At 44.2% G+C, this 17,230-nt stretch overlaps 1 pseudogene; it reads right to left on the minus strand.

Annotated features, from left to right (window-relative positions):
• Positions 1–720: 720 nt before the first annotated feature.
• LOC144300856 (striatin-3 pseudogene) lies at positions 721–17,076 on the minus strand (annotated as a pseudogene).
• Between the last annotated feature and the right edge of the window lie 154 nt (positions 17,077–17,230).

The following is a 17,230-nucleotide window of genomic DNA, read 5'->3' on the forward strand; positions in this document are numbered from 1 at the left end:
AAAGAAGAAAAGAGGTGGTTACACAGCAGCAGGTCAGACAGCAGCAGGTCAGTGAGATCTCCGTGTAGGGTTGTGTAATGCATAAGAACTTCAATCCTGACCACTGTTGTGATAAGTTAAATATATAAAAAGACTTACAAAAACTAGAGTTTTATTCAAACATTTTCTGCAACCAATGCTAAAATATCTTAAGTTAAATTTTTAAGCAAAATAAGTTTAAAAAGAATTTGTGGCAGTCCTCTGATAAACAGAAGATCACTAAGAGATGAAAAAAAACCTACTCTTGGAGCTCACCTCCCCTTAACAAGAGCACCACATTCCTAACCCTAAGGAAGCATACAGAGTCCAAAATAAAAGTCTTTTTGTAAGATTAGACTCCACATTGGCTTAAGACACCTAAAAATCAGACATATGCAGTACAGGGCACAAATACTGGAGTCTTTTCCTTGTCCCACAAAATATAGTAGTTACAGTTAAATGAATGAGCCAGAAATTAAGAAGTGACTTCCACTGATTTATGTCTACCCCCAAATAATCTTCATCAGGTGGATCAAAGCAGTAACCTCTTGATGGCAGTGTTGCAGACCCTCTTTCTGTCTAAGCAAATCTGTTGTTATGATGCAAGTTTTTGTTGATTCACACAAGTACTTTGGCAAATGTATCAGCTTCTACACTGGTAATAAATGTTTTGATGGATGGCAAACAAAATAATATGTTGATTTATCTAATTTTTTCGTATGTACTGTCTAAATTCCACAATCTCATGAAACAGCCATGGCTCCAGACATCAGATTGATTCCATTAGGGTCTACTGCTATACTTGTAACACCATCAAAATGAACTACCATAGAATGGGTCATTTTACCCATTTTTATTGTCAAAATTTGATGTGTCTATTAGCATTTTTTTGTAACAGAAAGTGTGGGATGATTTACTACTCCTTTAATGTGTTTATTGGATTGTAAACCAGAATCTATGTGTGATGAAATCATCACCAAATGACTGATACTTCTAAATCCTAAATTAACTGTACTTCCAGCTTTGAAAGAGGTCACCATAAACTGAATCCCAGCTATAGAGTGAACTGATGTAGGTATTACACATTCCTTGTCTCTAAGTGCAAATACATGGCAGTTCTTCCTGGATTCTATAACCTAACAGTGCCATCTGCTGAACAAGACAGTAACTGATATTTTTTTATTCCACTACAAGCAAGACCCCAAACAGCAACTATATACTGCTAAAGTGCCAGGTAGAACATTTGGTTCATATGTATAAACAGGGCTAGGCATATTCTACAACTGGATGGTTGCATCAGTACTACCACTACATTAGAGCTAATAGCGAATGACAGAACATGGCCAGTGTGGGCTCTAAATGTGTAGGTAGGCTTTACATGTAAAGAGACACTCTTTTGAACAGAAGCTGTTTTCAAAGTTTCAGAGCAGTCCTCAGACGCAGTAACCAGCACAAGTTCTACAGGATGAAAAGCTAATGCCTATATTCCATCAAAATGCCTATGTAGTGTATACTTGGGGTTTCCGTATCTTTTGGAAGACATCGTTATTGACAGCAAACAAGCCATAACTATAGTCTGCATGGTTTATTACTGTCAAGTCTCCAAGGTCTCCAAGGCCCATTACACTAGACAAAACATCATCAGAAACAATAAAAAAAAATAGCCTCCTCCAGATGGAAACAGTATTGGTTCAGCCCATTCTGTAACATTCTTCCCTGCACCTCATGATTCTTCAGCTCCTTCACCATATTCAGCAGTCACAAAACACATTCTTTCCATATCAGGATCATTAGGCCAAACTTCGTTACCTATTTTGTGTTTATTCATCCAATGTTTGTCTTTTCTTTCTGGGATAACTTCAGTCACGCCATTATCCTCTTCTTTATCCATATCATCAGCATTTTCTAAGAAACAGAATATCTCAAGAACACCATCAGAGGACCTTTTTGGCCTTTTTTTTTTTTTTTTTTTTTTTTTTGCTTAGGAGACTTACTTCCCTTCAGGATCGGTTTTAAAGTCTTTTTTTCCATGATCCATTTGGTTTTGGATTAGTCCAAGTTATGACCTTACCTTCTGACACTGTATATCTAATGTATATGTGTAACCTCCTTCCTAAAGATGTTGTCTTAACAGCTGTCTGCCTTGTTCCCACTCTAACCAACTCTTCTGATGTACGGTGGGAGCCTCTGTTATCTTTGGTTTCTTCACACCTAAAGAGTGGCATTTTCAAATCATCACGGTTCAGTTTTGTGCCATATAACTCGTGATATTTTACCCTCTCTTGTTTTAGTGCATATGCTAACATCATTATTCTCACAAAGTACTTCAAGTTTTCTTGATCTTTTCAAAACTGCTATCTGAGTTTGCAGTTTGGCCCATTCCACCTTCTAGTGTACCCACTATATCTTCAGACAAACCCCTAGTGCTAGATATAGTGCAGTGTTCCCAGATTGTGTATTGTGTACTGCTGTGTGGACAACAGCCTGGGCCTGCCAAAGGACCCTCTCCATTACCCACCCCCTCTGAGAAAGGCTCATGTTTCTCCTAGGTCTCAGGTCTCCCCTGCTACCAGGGTACAGAGTGAGACGCCTACAGCTAGGGAGAGGGTCATTGCTATATCCTTCTGTAAAATCAGAGCAAGGAGCTGCTGGAAGCCACCATTATAGGCTCTTGTCCATCTGCTTCAACAGGCTTTTATAAAAAAACAGACATTGAGAACTTGATTCTAAAACTCATATGGAAATGCAAAGGACCTAGAATAATGAAAACAACATGGAAAAACAAGAAAAAAATTGGAGGATTAAGATTTCCTGGGTTTGAGTTTTATAAAGCTACATCAATCAAGACAGGGTGGTATTGGCATAAATATTGACAAATATATTGTTTGGACAGAAAATAGAGTCCAGAAATAGACCAGAATATATATATTGAGAACTGTGTATGAGCAAAATGCAAAGGCAATTCAGTGGAGAAAGGGTAGTATATTCCACAAATGGCATTGGAACATTTACATATTCTTACACAAAAAAACCTTTGATCTATACCTTCTACAATATATAACAATAAGTAAAAGTGGATATAGACCTAAGTGTTATACATAAATGTATAAAACTTATAGAATAAAACCAAGGAAAAAAATCTTTGTGATCTTGAGTTGGAAAAGAACCCAAAATCTTGTGATTGTTCAATGTTTTGGGGTTGTTTGCTAGTGGCTATAGATAAAGAGAACACTGAATTTAGTAATCTCAAGGGCTGCTTCAGGACAAGCCAACACCAGTCATCATTTAGACCTACGTGACTACTGTAGGTCTGCCATATAATTGTCTCCATCAAGCACAGCTCTAAATACAATATTTATCTCATAATTAAGTTATCTGAAAGATACTGGGACAGCTTATTGAGTGAAAACAGATGTACTCATTGATAGAGCAAATGAATAGACTGCTTTTCGTATTATATCTGAAACCCTTTCAATGTCCCCTAGACCAAGTTACATGAGCACGGGGAGAAGGCCATGTAGTGGAACTAAGGGAGGCAAGTTTCTGCCAGAGGGGAAGCCAGGCAGAAGCCCCAGAATGAGAGTACTCGTTTCCATGCCTAAGATAAGCAGGTCCTTGTGATGGTTAATTTTATGTCAATCTGGCTGGGCCACAGAACCGATATTTGGTCAAATATTATTATGGATGTTTCTGTGAGAGTGTTCTGGATGAGATTTACATTTAGACTGGTGGACTTTGAGTAAAGTAGATTGCTTTCTGAGATGGGTCTCATCCAATCAGTTGAAGGCTTGAATTTTAAAAAGACTGACTTCCCCCAAGCAAGAAGGAATTCTCCAGAAGACTACCTTCAGACTTCATCTGCAATATTGGCTCTTCTTGGATTTTGAGCAGATAGTCCTCAGACTCAAACTGCAACTGTTTCCTTAGTCTCCAGTCTGCTAGCCTCCTTCATCAGATTTTGGACTTGCCAAGCCTCCTCAATTACATGAGCAAATTCCTTAAAATAAATCATATATATATATATATATATATATATATATATATATATATATATATATATATCTGTATTTATGTACTCTTGGTTCTTTTTCTCTGGAGAACTCTGCTAATACAGTCTCCTAGAATGGTCTTGCTTGAGGGAAGCATGATCCTAAGATGGTGGGAAAGTTTCCAGCTTAGGGGTTGGGTATTAACACATCACCATCTCTTTGTCTCCCTTCCCTGATTTTTGAAAATCCTCTCATCATTTATTATATCCGTATATATTTCTCCCCAACATATGCTCAGGCCTTATGAAACTCTGTTGCCTAAGCAGAGGAGTACTGAGGAGAAAAGTCTAAACAGTGGTGTCTGGTGAAGAAGAGAATGTGTGTTGTGAAGCAAGTTACTCAGGGTAGATGCAATCTTGGCCTTAACTTCCACTGCAGATGGCATGTAATTTTATGTCCTTAGAGATCTCCTCTTTGATGTTTTTACTTAGATGTTTATTTCCTAATGGAAGTATAATTTTCTTAAGCACAATGTTACATGGTCATTTTAAGGGGGAAAGTAAGGTTTTGTGCTAGGGTCCTGGGATTCTAGACTTCCAGCTCTGGAGAGGATTGGCACTACAAAGGTTATCACACCTTAGCTGTATTAGCGTGTGATCAATAATTATGGGAAAACATTTTTCTGAAAGTGAAGATTTTGTTCATGAATATTAATGTATAATGAATGTTCTAAGAGCAGGTATGGATAGAGAGATGGAAAGAACACTATCCTTACCCACCTTACCCTATGTTTTAGCTTAAACTGTAGCAGGAGAATGTAGTTGTGAACTAAATGGAGAAAAAAATCACCCTCAGTTGAAAGAGCCAGACTATCACTCTTGAGTCATTCAACGTCGAACCCTAACTCTCCCTTTAACACCCCAAGGTAAGGGAAGGACAGAGTTTTCCAGGTGATTAAGTTTTATTTAACTCATGTATTTAGGGCTAAGAAGGTAGGTGCCTTGCTTGAGTTTATAAACCTATGTGGTCTATGTAGGAATCTACTGAATTGGCTTTGTGCATTTTCTCTTCGTTACAGAGAAAAAGCCTTAAATCTTCTATTTCACTAAAGTTGCCACCATATCCATATTTATAAGGTTTTTGAAATCAGACGTAAATATTTGTCATTAGGGGAAGTAGAGATTCAGGTCTGGTCAATACTTCTCTTGCCACCACTGCCAGAAGAAGGTCCTTTGCAGCCTATGGTTCTCCCCCACCACCAACATCAGTCCCAGGTAAGGACATCCCAGAATCAGGGCTGCAGCCCCAGCCTACAGTCCAGCCACACCAGCTGCAAGGGCATCTGGGAAGGCTGGCTCCAGCTTCATCTCAGGAATGGACAACATGAAGTGTGGGGGAACTCTCAGACATGAAGAGTGGACAAAAGAAGCTAAATAGTGCCAAAGCCTGACAGGTGTTCCTCTATGAACTCCAAAGAATCTGGGAGCCAATTTACCATCTCATTGAGAACTATAAAAGTGTGAGGGTGCTTGGGTGCCTCAGATGTTTGGGAGTCTGCCTTCAGCTTAGGTCATGACCTCAGGGGCCTGGGATCGGGCTCCACTTCTTCCTCTCCCTACTTCCCCCTCCCATGCACGCTGTCATTTTATTGCTCATTTGGTTCAGTTTAATGGTGGGCAACTTAAGTAAATGCAAACAGCCCTTGGTCCAGTGGGCACTCAAGAACTCATGATCAGACCTGCAGTCAGGTGGCACAGTGAGCACTACCTGGGCTGGTAAAGGTGGACAGCCATTGTCTGCACTGTGACACTGGCCCCACAGTCTGTGACCTTCAATGACATAACTTTTCTGAGCCTCAGTCTTCACATCTGTAAAATAGAGATAATAGTGCTACATCCTAGTCATTCTTGTGAAGATTAAGTGAGATAATATTTGAGAAATAGGCTACTCAGAGTCCTGACTTGGAGTGAGCTGCACACAGTGGCAGCTGTTTTAAGTCACTGGGATTATTCTAGTACACTGAGGGGACACCTCGATGTCTGTGTTTCCCTGATGATTTCCTTGAGGGGAGATTCTGAATTGGAGGCCATGAGTGTGTTCAGACTCCATACACAGTATTAGATTGCTATACAAGTGGTTTACATGTCATCTTTACTTAGATTCCACTTGAAATGCCCTGCCTTGTAAACCTCTACAGTTGATCAGTGGGAACTTCATTATCATTGAAGTTCCAACAGTTCCTCAAAGTCTTCTCCAGGTGACTCCATGCTGTCTCACATGCAGAAATAGGACACATTTCACATTCCTGGATTTCTAGATGATTCAGGCTGTGAGGGGCCTTGGAAACAGGCTAATACAAGTGCCCCATTATACCTGTAGTCCTGGTTGTATCAGTCTGGGGAAAGGGCCCACTTGGCTAAGTGGCTATGTGGTCCACCACATGGCAGAAGTAGATGATCAAGCTGAATTCAAACCAGGGCACCTAAAGCCTGGGATCTCAACTACCGTGTTCATGTCCTCAACAGAAGAACAAAAATAATCAGTCCTCTTGTTTCATATTAGTAGACATACGGAATGGGAGCTGCTGCCCAGCAATGCTCTGGATAGGTGTTCTCTGGGGGTTTTGGGGTACCCTGCACACAATAGTCCATCTGAGTCCCTCAAGCTCCAAATGTGTGCATGAGAGAAACACTATGCTTCATGATACCAAAGCAAATCAACAAAAAAATCTCATATGGATTTGAAGGCTGCTTTGAAATGATCATGCACCCTGCCTCTTGTAACAGTGAAAGAGGAGAACCTACATATGCATTGTTCTTTGGCATATGGGAGATGTAGGGGTGGGGGTAAGATGATTCTGGAACTCTATACCTTGCACACTCTAGATTCAATGATCTGAGGTTGGCCCAAGACCCCTTACACAGGTAGGACAATGCTGGGCTTTTGGAGGGGAGGGGCTGAGTATGGGAAGTGGTAGGCAACACAGCACAGTAAACCCTGACTGGAGAATATGGCATTCTAACGGAGCAGTGCAGGCTTTTGTGCTCTCCCCAGTGTGCTGGCTCACAACTGGGAAAGGCTGCAGCTAGTGAGAGAGAGCGCTCATGGTCTTCTCGGTAGTATTTGAGGACAGACCTGTCCTATGGAGCACATCTGTGGGATCCTTCCTACAAACATCCATTCTGTGCTATGGCCCTGCCCAGGCTGCTGGAATGTGCTCCAGCTGCCTAGGGGGCATCCCCTGCATATGTCTATGATCTCTACCAGTGCTCCATCCCCCCTGAACTGAGATGAGAGCCTAAAAGCAAAAGCACATGAGCCTATTTATCTAAAAGCTGAGTTATCTGTAACAAAATCCTGCTCTACAACTATTAGTTCTGTGGCCCCGGGAGGTCAGCACCTGTCCCCCACAGCTGCTGACTTAGTGACTGCAGATGCTGAAAGATGTGCCCAACCTGTGCTAAGCATGTGGAATGTTTACACATGAAACATTTTTTTCTTTAGTTTGCTCTTTTGACTATCACTTTCTACTGTATTTGTCCCAGGTCAGGGATTGGATTCTATTTCACCCCTTTGGGTTAAACCGTAGGGAGTGAGATCCGATCTGCGGGGGTCCTTCTGGGGTGCCCCATGATAGCCCTTCCCACAGGACATGCAGATCCAGACGACCAGAGGACAGAGCAGCACACAGAGCCAGGCTGAGAAAATCAGTCACCAGATTCTGGGGTGCAAAGGCAAACTTGACCCAAGTTCTTCTGCCAACAAGGCAATAGGCTGAAACCTGACTGCTCCCCTCTCACTGCTAATCTGTCCAACCTTCCCTGCTGTTCTCAGGACCCAAAGCTTCACCTCCAGCAAGGTGACTCTACCATGGCCTTGCCTCCTCGGCACAGACAGCGCCTCTGCCTCTCACCTCAGCTCCCTCATTGACTCGGCCCAGTAGCTCAGCACTGCCTGTGCCTCATTGGCCTAAGTGCAAATAAAAATAAAGTATTAAATCGAGGCTAAAGATGTGTTAAGTTTTTCCTCCAACTTGGTCCTTTTATCACAGAAAGATAGTTTTTAATTAGATTTTTTTTAGTCCTCATTATAGCCATTAGCCCAATGAGATCAACATAAGGTTGGCTCAAATTTCTATCAGCTGTGGAAATGAAAGCACACCAGCCTGGACTTGAGAGTATCCCCCAGTGTGGAGCTGGGTGGCAACAGCCCAATGTAGGCCTGGCCTGGCTATCCCAGGGCTTGGGGCTTATATAAGTTTCCTCAGCGTGCTGTAACAGATGCCAGAGAGTGGGTAGTTTAAATAACAGAAATTTACTTTTTCACAGCTCTCAGTCTGGAAGTTGGAGATCAAGGTGTTGGTAGGTTTTCCCTGAAAATTCTGTCCCTTTGCCTTTCAGATGGCTGTATTCTCAATCTGTTTTCACATGGTCTTCCCTCTATGTCTGTGTCCTAATCTCTTCTTGTGATGACAACACTCATAGTGGATTAGGCCCATCCAGGTGACCTCATTTCAATTAAATTGCCTCTTCAAAGAGAAACACAATTCAGCCCATATTAGGGCTGAAGTGAGGAGGCCCCAGCTTTGGAACAAACCTATTAATGGTTTCTAAGGATCTGAGTACAAAGGAGAAGAGAAGTAAACATCTCCAAATGAAAAGCAGACGGGCTTGACCACGTTAAAATTCTATATATAACCTTCAGGTTGTATGCCTGGGTTAGGGAGGTCTGGAAACGGCTGGTATAGAGAATATTTAAAAGTAAAATCAAGAACATCCACAAAGTCACATCTGAAAGCCACTGGTGGTGTTGGGTACATATGTGGTGAGGAGTGGGTGCTGTCCTCTGTCCCCTCTAGACCAGAAAGTATATATGGCTAGTTCGCCTGAGAACAGCATAGGCTCTGCCTAAGTGGCCTGCAGGTAAGTCAAAGGGCTGAGTTCTCCAGCACATTTCAAGGCCAGAGTGGTGATGGACCCTTCCTGGGGGCCAAGTGCTCTTCTTTTCAGGAGTTAAGCAGGGATCTCTGGGCAGAACCTCCCACACAGGTCTGGGCAGTCACTGGATGCTGTTGGGCAAGAATGGTGCTGTGTTCACAGCTCTGCCTGGCCTTCTCTGAAGTCGGCTGTTGCCAACAGTGGTGGCCTTACCTGCCCCTGGGGCCCCCATCCAGAGGGGATGAAGAGTCACACTGACAAAGACCCAGGACTCTGAGGGAAATGGCTCTACAAGTTAAAATACATCAGAGTTGAATGGCCCTCAGGCATAGCCATCTTATCCTCTTGTGTTCCAAAAAAGAAAAACAAGGCCTAGAAAGGGAAAGAGATGTGTCCAGACCCTGTGAATCAGGCTCTGTGCACTGCTCCAGACCTGGTACAGAGATCATGCTGGGGACGGAAGAAAGGCCTCCTTGTTGATGAAGTGGGAAGCTTTGGACAGACACACAGGATGAGATGAGAGATAAGATCAGAGAATGAGCCCCAGTGGTTTGAGAGGTGAGAAAGATCTGATCAGTGAGGGGATGCCCCTTCTAGAACTTTCTAGGTCAACCACAAATGTGCCTTTTGCACAAGGCAGGGCTCTTCTCCTTTGTTGACATTACATCTAAAGTTTTCAGGAGACAGATGTCTTGAAAAGAGAAAGAATTCAATTTCCAAAGTGAGTTATAATTACTGCATATATAATATGCTATATAAAATGGATGGTGTATCTAAGATAGAATATGCTCAGAAGCTGCCCCTGTGCCAGGTGGTATGATTCTAAGTTTCCAGCTGGTCCTGTCCACCTCTCCATCATCTTGTTGCTCTTCAAGAGAACCTCCTCCATCATTACGTACAAACCTTTAGGGCCAGCAAGACTCAGACTCTGTTCCCACAGAATGCTAGGTCTTCTTTTAAATACAGAAAATAACAAGAGGAATGCCATATTCCTCTTTTTGGCCTATATAATTGTAAAACCAATGTTAAAAGATGATAGCAGTAACAAAGTAAAAAGGGAATTTGGGAAGCAGCCATTGTATCCGGATGGACAGACTTAGGTGCTACATGCCTATGATTCTGCATACCTATGTACCCACAATGGTTGCCTGCTCCTGAAACATCTAGTTTACGAGACTAACCTGTCTACTGAATGGCGAAGAGCATTGGCTTTGGGCTCAGATGCTCGCAAATCATGTTACTGGCACAAGTTTCTCTGATTTTTCACTTTCTCATCTACAAAAGACAGATGGTAATGCCTTAGTCATAGGCCGTTAGTGAGAATTGCTTGGGATAATGTAAAGTTCTTAGCAGATTTCCTGGCAGATGGAAAATACAATGCTGGTAGCTATTATTTCGATTGTCATTATCATTATTACTGCATCACTAATCCATGTTGTTTTTGCTCTGACCCCAGAACCTAGTTGGACTCACTGGCTTGGAAATGGTTCTCCATCTCTGTCCCAGACATGCACCAGAGGCCATGGGGCAGGTCCAGTAGCCCAAGGGGTACAATTCTCCTCTGTGATCCTCAGTTAAGCAGCATATCCAGTGTGTTGATAGGAGAGGAGACTAAGAGTGTCTGAATCCTGCGTTGTTCTTTAGCCTTTTCTATTCCTTGGGGCCTACAAAAGGTTGCTACCAGGCTGGCCTTGAATGAACAGCTGGAAGGGATACTTGGATGTCACTCCTGGGTGCTCCCAAAATAAGTGATGTTTTTCTCTGATTTATTTCTACTTCATTTTCTAGATATCCATGATGTGTCTGCTTTTTTCAATTAGGTTGTGAGGTCACTGAAAGCAGGGTTGTCCCTATGGCTTCTAGATTGCCAGGGCCTCGTACCAAGTGGGCATTCATGGATGCTGGTAGGGAGAGAGGGATGGGAAAGGGGAGCAGGGGCCTGGATGGGGTCATGGATAAAATGCACAGCTCCACCTGACTGGTCATGGCTCATTTCTCTCTTAGACCCATCCAGGTTCCTAGCAGCAGCAGACCCGCTGCCACCTCACATGCATTCAGGCAAGTGACCTTGCCTTGTGTCCTCCCACCCTGGCACTTTTCACAGTGTGCCCTGGTGTGCAGCTCAATGGAGAAAGCAAGGGTCTGGGTTGAGCAAGAGAGCTCAGAGTTATAGAGCACTAAAGAACAACGCAGGATTCAGACACTCTTAGTCTCCTCTCCTATCAACACACTGGATATGCTGCTTAACTGAGGATCACAGAGGAGAATTGTACCCCTTGGGCTACTGGACCTGCCCCATGGCCTCTGGTGCATGTCTGGGTGCCTGGCCCTGTGTCTGAGTCTTCACAGCTCTTGTGAGCATCTGCCTGCCTTCACCTACCTGAGACTTCAGGACGTCAAGCCAATGAGGCTGAGTGACCTGCCACCCATGGTGAATGCCAGGGCTGAATTTGGAGGCCAGATCCACACCTCATTCCCCAGCAGGTGCAAGAGAAAGAGAGGAGGCTGATTATACTGAGGGATGCTATGGAGATAGTAGCATTTGGCTGGCTTCTGCTACATCCAGGAAGCAGCTCTTACTAGCTCCTGGTTGTACTTTGTGGCATACAGAGGGATTTGGCAAGCCACAATTACGGGCAGGACATGAGTCTCCAAGATTAACTGGATGGATAACACATCTATAGAGGTAGGGCCTCCTGCAAACTTGAAATCCTGTAGACCGGTGGTTCTCAATGCTGGTCCTAGGACCAGCAGCAGCAGCTTCTCCTGGGGAACTTCTTGAAATGCAAATCCTCAGCCCCCACCCAAGTGCTACTGGATCAGAAATTGAGGCGGGACTGTCAATCTATGTTTTAATGAGCCCTAAAAGAGATTCTGATGTGTGCTAGAGTTTGAATACCATGGCCCTACACTAACCTCTTACTCACTTGTAGCCATCAGCCCTTCCAATCCCACCTTCCCAAGTCCTCCAGTCTGTTTCTGAAATTGCTCTGATGGGGCTTGAGTTTACAGGTGAGGAGCCCGGGTACTTCTGAGCACTTCTCCCTTCCAGGGACACAAGTCCCTTTCTTGCAAGTGGAAGACCCAGGAGGTAGATGGCTCTGTACCTCATGTGGAGCATCTTTATGCTACCATGGGACTGAGCTGGTGGTTGCACAATCTGACATAACCTGTCTGGGTCCCCCTGTCTGACCATAGCGTGCTCATGATAAACCTTTGATAGAGTGTTCCTACTGAGGTAAAGTGGTCCAGCAGTCATCCAGTGATGCCATGGACACCCTAGCAGCTTCTGTGACAGTTGAACAGCCTCACCTCCAGCTGACCTGAATAAGGGTCTCACTGTCCACTCTCCCAGGCCTGCCCCTCTGGGCTAGGGACGCCTTGCCTCATGCTTGGCCCACTGCCCAGAAAGCAACAAATGTGGAGGAGACTGCCCCTTCTTCCCTGTAGGCCCATCTGGGGTTGGACACCAGCTCCTCTTCCTGCAGGTGAACTCCTGGGGATTTCAGTAGACTCTGGAAAACTTTAACCTGGGCTGTTGTAGGCTTTCATGGGTCCAAAAATGTGTGAAATTTTAACAACTATATGTGAGGGTGAATTTTTTGGACAGGCATCAGATTCTCCAAGGGATCTATTACCCCAAATAAGCTAAGAATAACTTTCTTTAAGGAGCCCCTTGGCAATCTCTGAAAGATTCCTAGATGTAAATAGGGAATCTTAATCCATAATTAAGAATTAAAGAGAAAGAAAAATGGCAAAGAATGTAGAAAGATGGCAATTTATTGACTACAAAATATGTCTTATAAACATGAATAGAATATACATTCAGAAAATACACAAAGCTCAAATGTATCACTCAATAATTACAAAGTCAACAACCCATTAACTAACACCCTGTGAGGAAAGAGAACATTACTAGGTACTCCAGAAGCTGTCCACAGACGAGCCTGATGTGGGACTCGATCTTGGGGCTCCAGGATCATTCCCTGGGTGGAAGGCAGGAGCGCAAGCACTGAGCCACCCAGGCATCCCACTAGTTTCAAACTTTAAACAGAAACAAACATGTTCTCCTTTGTGTCTTGTCTTCTTTTACTAAACATCATCTATGTTGTCCCTCATTGTAGTTTATTTTCATTGTTATGTATTATTCCATTGTACCAACATACTAGTTTATTCATGTTTTTGTTGATGGACTTTTGGAGTTTTCCTGGTTTGGATGATGCTATGAACACTCTTGTACATGTCTTTCTGTATATATGTCACTGGCTCATAGGATAAGTCTATGCTCAGTAATAATATGCTGAACCATTTTCCAGTGTTTATACCAATTCGAATTCCCAATGGCACTCTTATGTTCACAGAATCACCTCTGGCTGCTGCATTGTGAATTTGGAAGGGCAAGGGTGGAAGCAGGAAGATCATCAAGAGGTTTTGTATTAATTTATGTGATAAGATGGGGCTCAGTTCAGAGTGGTGTATGAAAAGTGGTTGGATTCTGGTTGTATTTTAAAGGTAGAGTCAACAAGAATTTCCTGACATGTTGGATATGGAGGATACAAAAGAGAGGAGACACGGATGTTCTTAAGTATCTGGTCTAATCAACTTTATGGCTGGGACAGTCATCAACTGAGATAAAAACTTGGCAGTTTGAGAGAGATCATGAGTTCTATTTGGGCATGCACATTTGAGATGTCCATTATGCATCCAAATGGATATGTCAACTCAAATTTAAAGGCCCCGCCACACATCACAGCATACGTTAACTTTCTAGCAGGGGGAGAATAAAATAATTGGCAGAAAAGATTTTGGAAAGTTTTATTTTTTTTATTTATTTATTTTTTTTTAAATCTTTTTTTTTTTTTTTTTAATTTTTATTTATTTATGATAGCCACACACACAGAGAGAGAGAGAGAGGCAGAGACACAGGCAGAGGGAGAAGCAGGCTCCATGCACCGGGAGCCCGATGTGGGATTCGATCCCGGGTCTCCAGGATCGCGCCCTGGGCCAAAGGCAGGCGCCAAACCACTGCGCCACCCAGGGATCCCAGATTTTGGAAAGTTTTAAAAATGTTTCTTTTATTCTCATTTAAAGTAGATAAATATATTCACATCATTCAAAATTCGAAAGATTTGTAAATGCATGAAGAGTCCCCATACTTTTGTCACCATGCTATTTGGTTCCATTACCAGGACATAACTGATTTATTGTGTATTTTTAAGTGATTTGTAAAATTTTTCTTTTTTGGCATTAACAATTGGAGTTTCTATCTCTTTTTTTTTTTTTTTTAGATTTTATTTATTTATTCATAGAGAGAGAGAGAGAGAGGCAGAGACACAGGCAGAGGGAGAAGCAGGCATCATACAGAGAGCCTGACGTGGGATTCGATCCAGGGTCTCCAGGATCACGCCCTGGGCTGCAGGCAGCGCTAAACCGCTGCCACCAGGGCTGCCCTTGGAGTTTCTATCTCAAACAAAACAAAACAAATGGATATGTCAGGGAGGCAGTTGGAGTTCAAGAAAGAGGTCTAAGTCATTTACATAAATTTGGGAGTTGTTGGTAAATGATGGTGATTGGTAAGGGTCCAAGAAAAAGAGAAACTCACTGTAATTTGAACAGGAAAAGTTTACGTCAAGCATTATTTTTTTAAAAGATTTTTTAACATTCATTTATTTATTCATGAGAGACACACACAGAGAGAGAAAGAGAGACAGAGACACAGGCAGAGGGAGAAGCAGGCTCCATGCAGGCAGCCTGATGTGGGACTTGACCCTGGGGTCTCCAGGATCACGCCCTGGGCCAAAGGCAAGCACTAAACCGCTGAGTCACCCGGGGATCTCCTACATTAAGCATTATTAACTACAACAGGTAACTGGAGCAATGGGAGGGTACGGCGGCTAATAAGAAGAGAATTCTAAAGAATATTAAGAATAGCAGATCTAAGGAGCAGCCACTACCCTAGGACAGGTATAGAAGGCCCAGGAAGAGTCCCTCTTCTCAACTCCACCCCCATCAGCTGAGATCTAGACCTCACTGAAGGGGTGTGGCCATGGCCCACTGCTGTCAGGATGGTCCCTGTGATGCTAGACCGCTGGAACTTGTTGGTGTTCCCTCTCTGGGTGCTGGGGAAAGATAGGTGTCTCAGGAGAGTCACTCCATGACAAAAGTGCCAGGAGGTGGGGGTGGGGGAGAGAGTGAGGTGCTGCTGGCCAATGGATGCTTCTGGCCACCACATACTGGAGGAGCTGGCCCTGGAAGAATGACCCATCTGCAGGAGTCTGGCCAAGGAGCAAAGGAGAACCAGGCAGAAAGACTGCCCCTGCAAAGTCTCTCCATCGCTCCCTATTGACAAAAGTTGATATATATACCAGTGTCAAAGGAAATGTTTTTAGAGTAGGCAATTAAGAATGAATTTGTAGCAAGAGACAATAAATTGTTAACTGATACAGATGACAAATAAAACTACAAGACACAATGAAATCATCCAGGGAATAAGTATGGACATAGAAGAGAAAAGCAAAGGTCGAGTCCTGTGGGCTGACATTTAAACACATCAGGTAGGAGTGGAAGAACCTTTAGCAAAGGCTACTGAGAAGGAGCAGCCATGATTGTGGGAGGTGTGCTGGGAACAACGAGAATCTAATAGGGGGAGAGGAACTGGAGAACATATTGACAATTCTTTTGTGAAATTTTGCTACAGAAGGGCATGGAGAAAAGGTGTATTATCTGTTACAGGAAATGGGTCTAGAGGTTTTGTTCAATTTTTGTTTTGAAGATGAGAGAAATAACTGCACATTGTAGGATGACGGGAATAGCTCCGTAAAAGCTGATGATGCTGGGGAGAGGACAGACTGGGCGGAGCGACACCCTGGAGATGACGGGATCTTGCACCCAAGTGCAGGATATCTTTAGGGGGACATAGTGGTAGTTCACCTACAGTAACAGGCAGGCAGCAGAGGGGGGCATGCGTGGATGTGGTGGTGGAAGTCTGTGACAGTGGGAGTCTCACTTCCATTTTTTTTTAGTGAAGTCAGAGCAAGGAAGGGAGAGGTGGTGGGAAAGACTGAAGAGAGAAGAGGAGATGAGAAAAACTCATTTGGAAGAAGACATAGACCAGGCAAAGTTAGCATTATTGAGCTGAGGGTGGTCAGCATGGCTCTGGGTTTTCCTCCAGCCATGTTTAGTTTCATACGTTGTAGCAAGGAGTAGTTGGAGAATTGGGCTTACCCTGGGCTCTTATTTTACCAAGCAGACATGATGAAGTGATGGAGGTGAGGCAGCATACAAGAGGCTGACGGTAATGAGTGCCCTTGGAGTTTAAACTAGCTTACTAGAGAAGAAGGGTAAGTCACCAAGGGAGGAAGGAGTAAGATCTGGGTCAGAGGTACCGGCTGGATTAGTTGGTTCCAGGGCATTAGAGGGACTAACCTTCTAAGACAGGAAGTGGCAGTCAGGGTGGGAAGCTTTGGGGGTTGCAATCCTTGGACCTGGCAAGGTCTAGGGTTTATCACGGGGGTGAGGGGCTGACAGGACAGAGGACAAGCGTGGGACTCATGGAGCCAAGAGGATGTTGGGAAGATCGACTTACACTGAAAGCTCCAAGAAGATACTGTCCGAGGGAATTACAAAATTACACACTCTTCGCGGATGCGGGAGGTGTGTGTCCGGTAGGGCAGCCTCCCTAGCACTGCCGTGAGCGCCTGCGGGATGCTGACGGCGAGAACAAGCTCACCGTGAAAGGCGCGAAGCACCGAGGTCTCAACTACCAGAATGAGCCTAGTTTCGTGGGCGGCGGGCGGGGGCGGGGCTGAGTCTCAGGAGCACTGGTGGGTTCATATTGAAAAGAAAACCTAAAAAAAAAAAGAAAAGAAAACCTCCAAGACAAGAAGGAGACACACATCCTGAAAATGTACACAGCTTTGTTAGTCACGAGGACGACCGGCTCACCTGAGACGGGGGTTAAGTGAACTTTCAGGCAGTCCCTCGGGTGGGAACGCGTAGGATCCTCCAGGCAAAGCCCCTCTTCCAGGCACAGAGAACCTGCCGAGACAGAGCGTGTCGCGGGCCTCGGTCCTGGTGCTGGCAGGAGGGAATCCCGGCACTGAAGGAGGCCGGCAAGCGCCCAGCTCCGTCATCCTCAAGGACGAGCCCGCAGATGAGCCAGAGACTCCCACGTCAGGCCACGCGGGGGCCGTCTAGACGCCGGCTGACCAGGACTAAATACGTTCCTTCGTCTTTCCTCCTCCCACAAGGAACCGGCTCCGGGGGCACCCGGGGGCGCACGGCGAA

The sequence above is a fragment of the Canis aureus genome, chromosome 29, assembly GCF_053574225.1.
Source record: "Canis aureus isolate CA01 chromosome 29, VMU_Caureus_v.1.0, whole genome shotgun sequence".
Classification (NCBI taxonomy): Eukaryota; Metazoa; Chordata; class Mammalia; order Carnivora; family Canidae; genus Canis; species Canis aureus.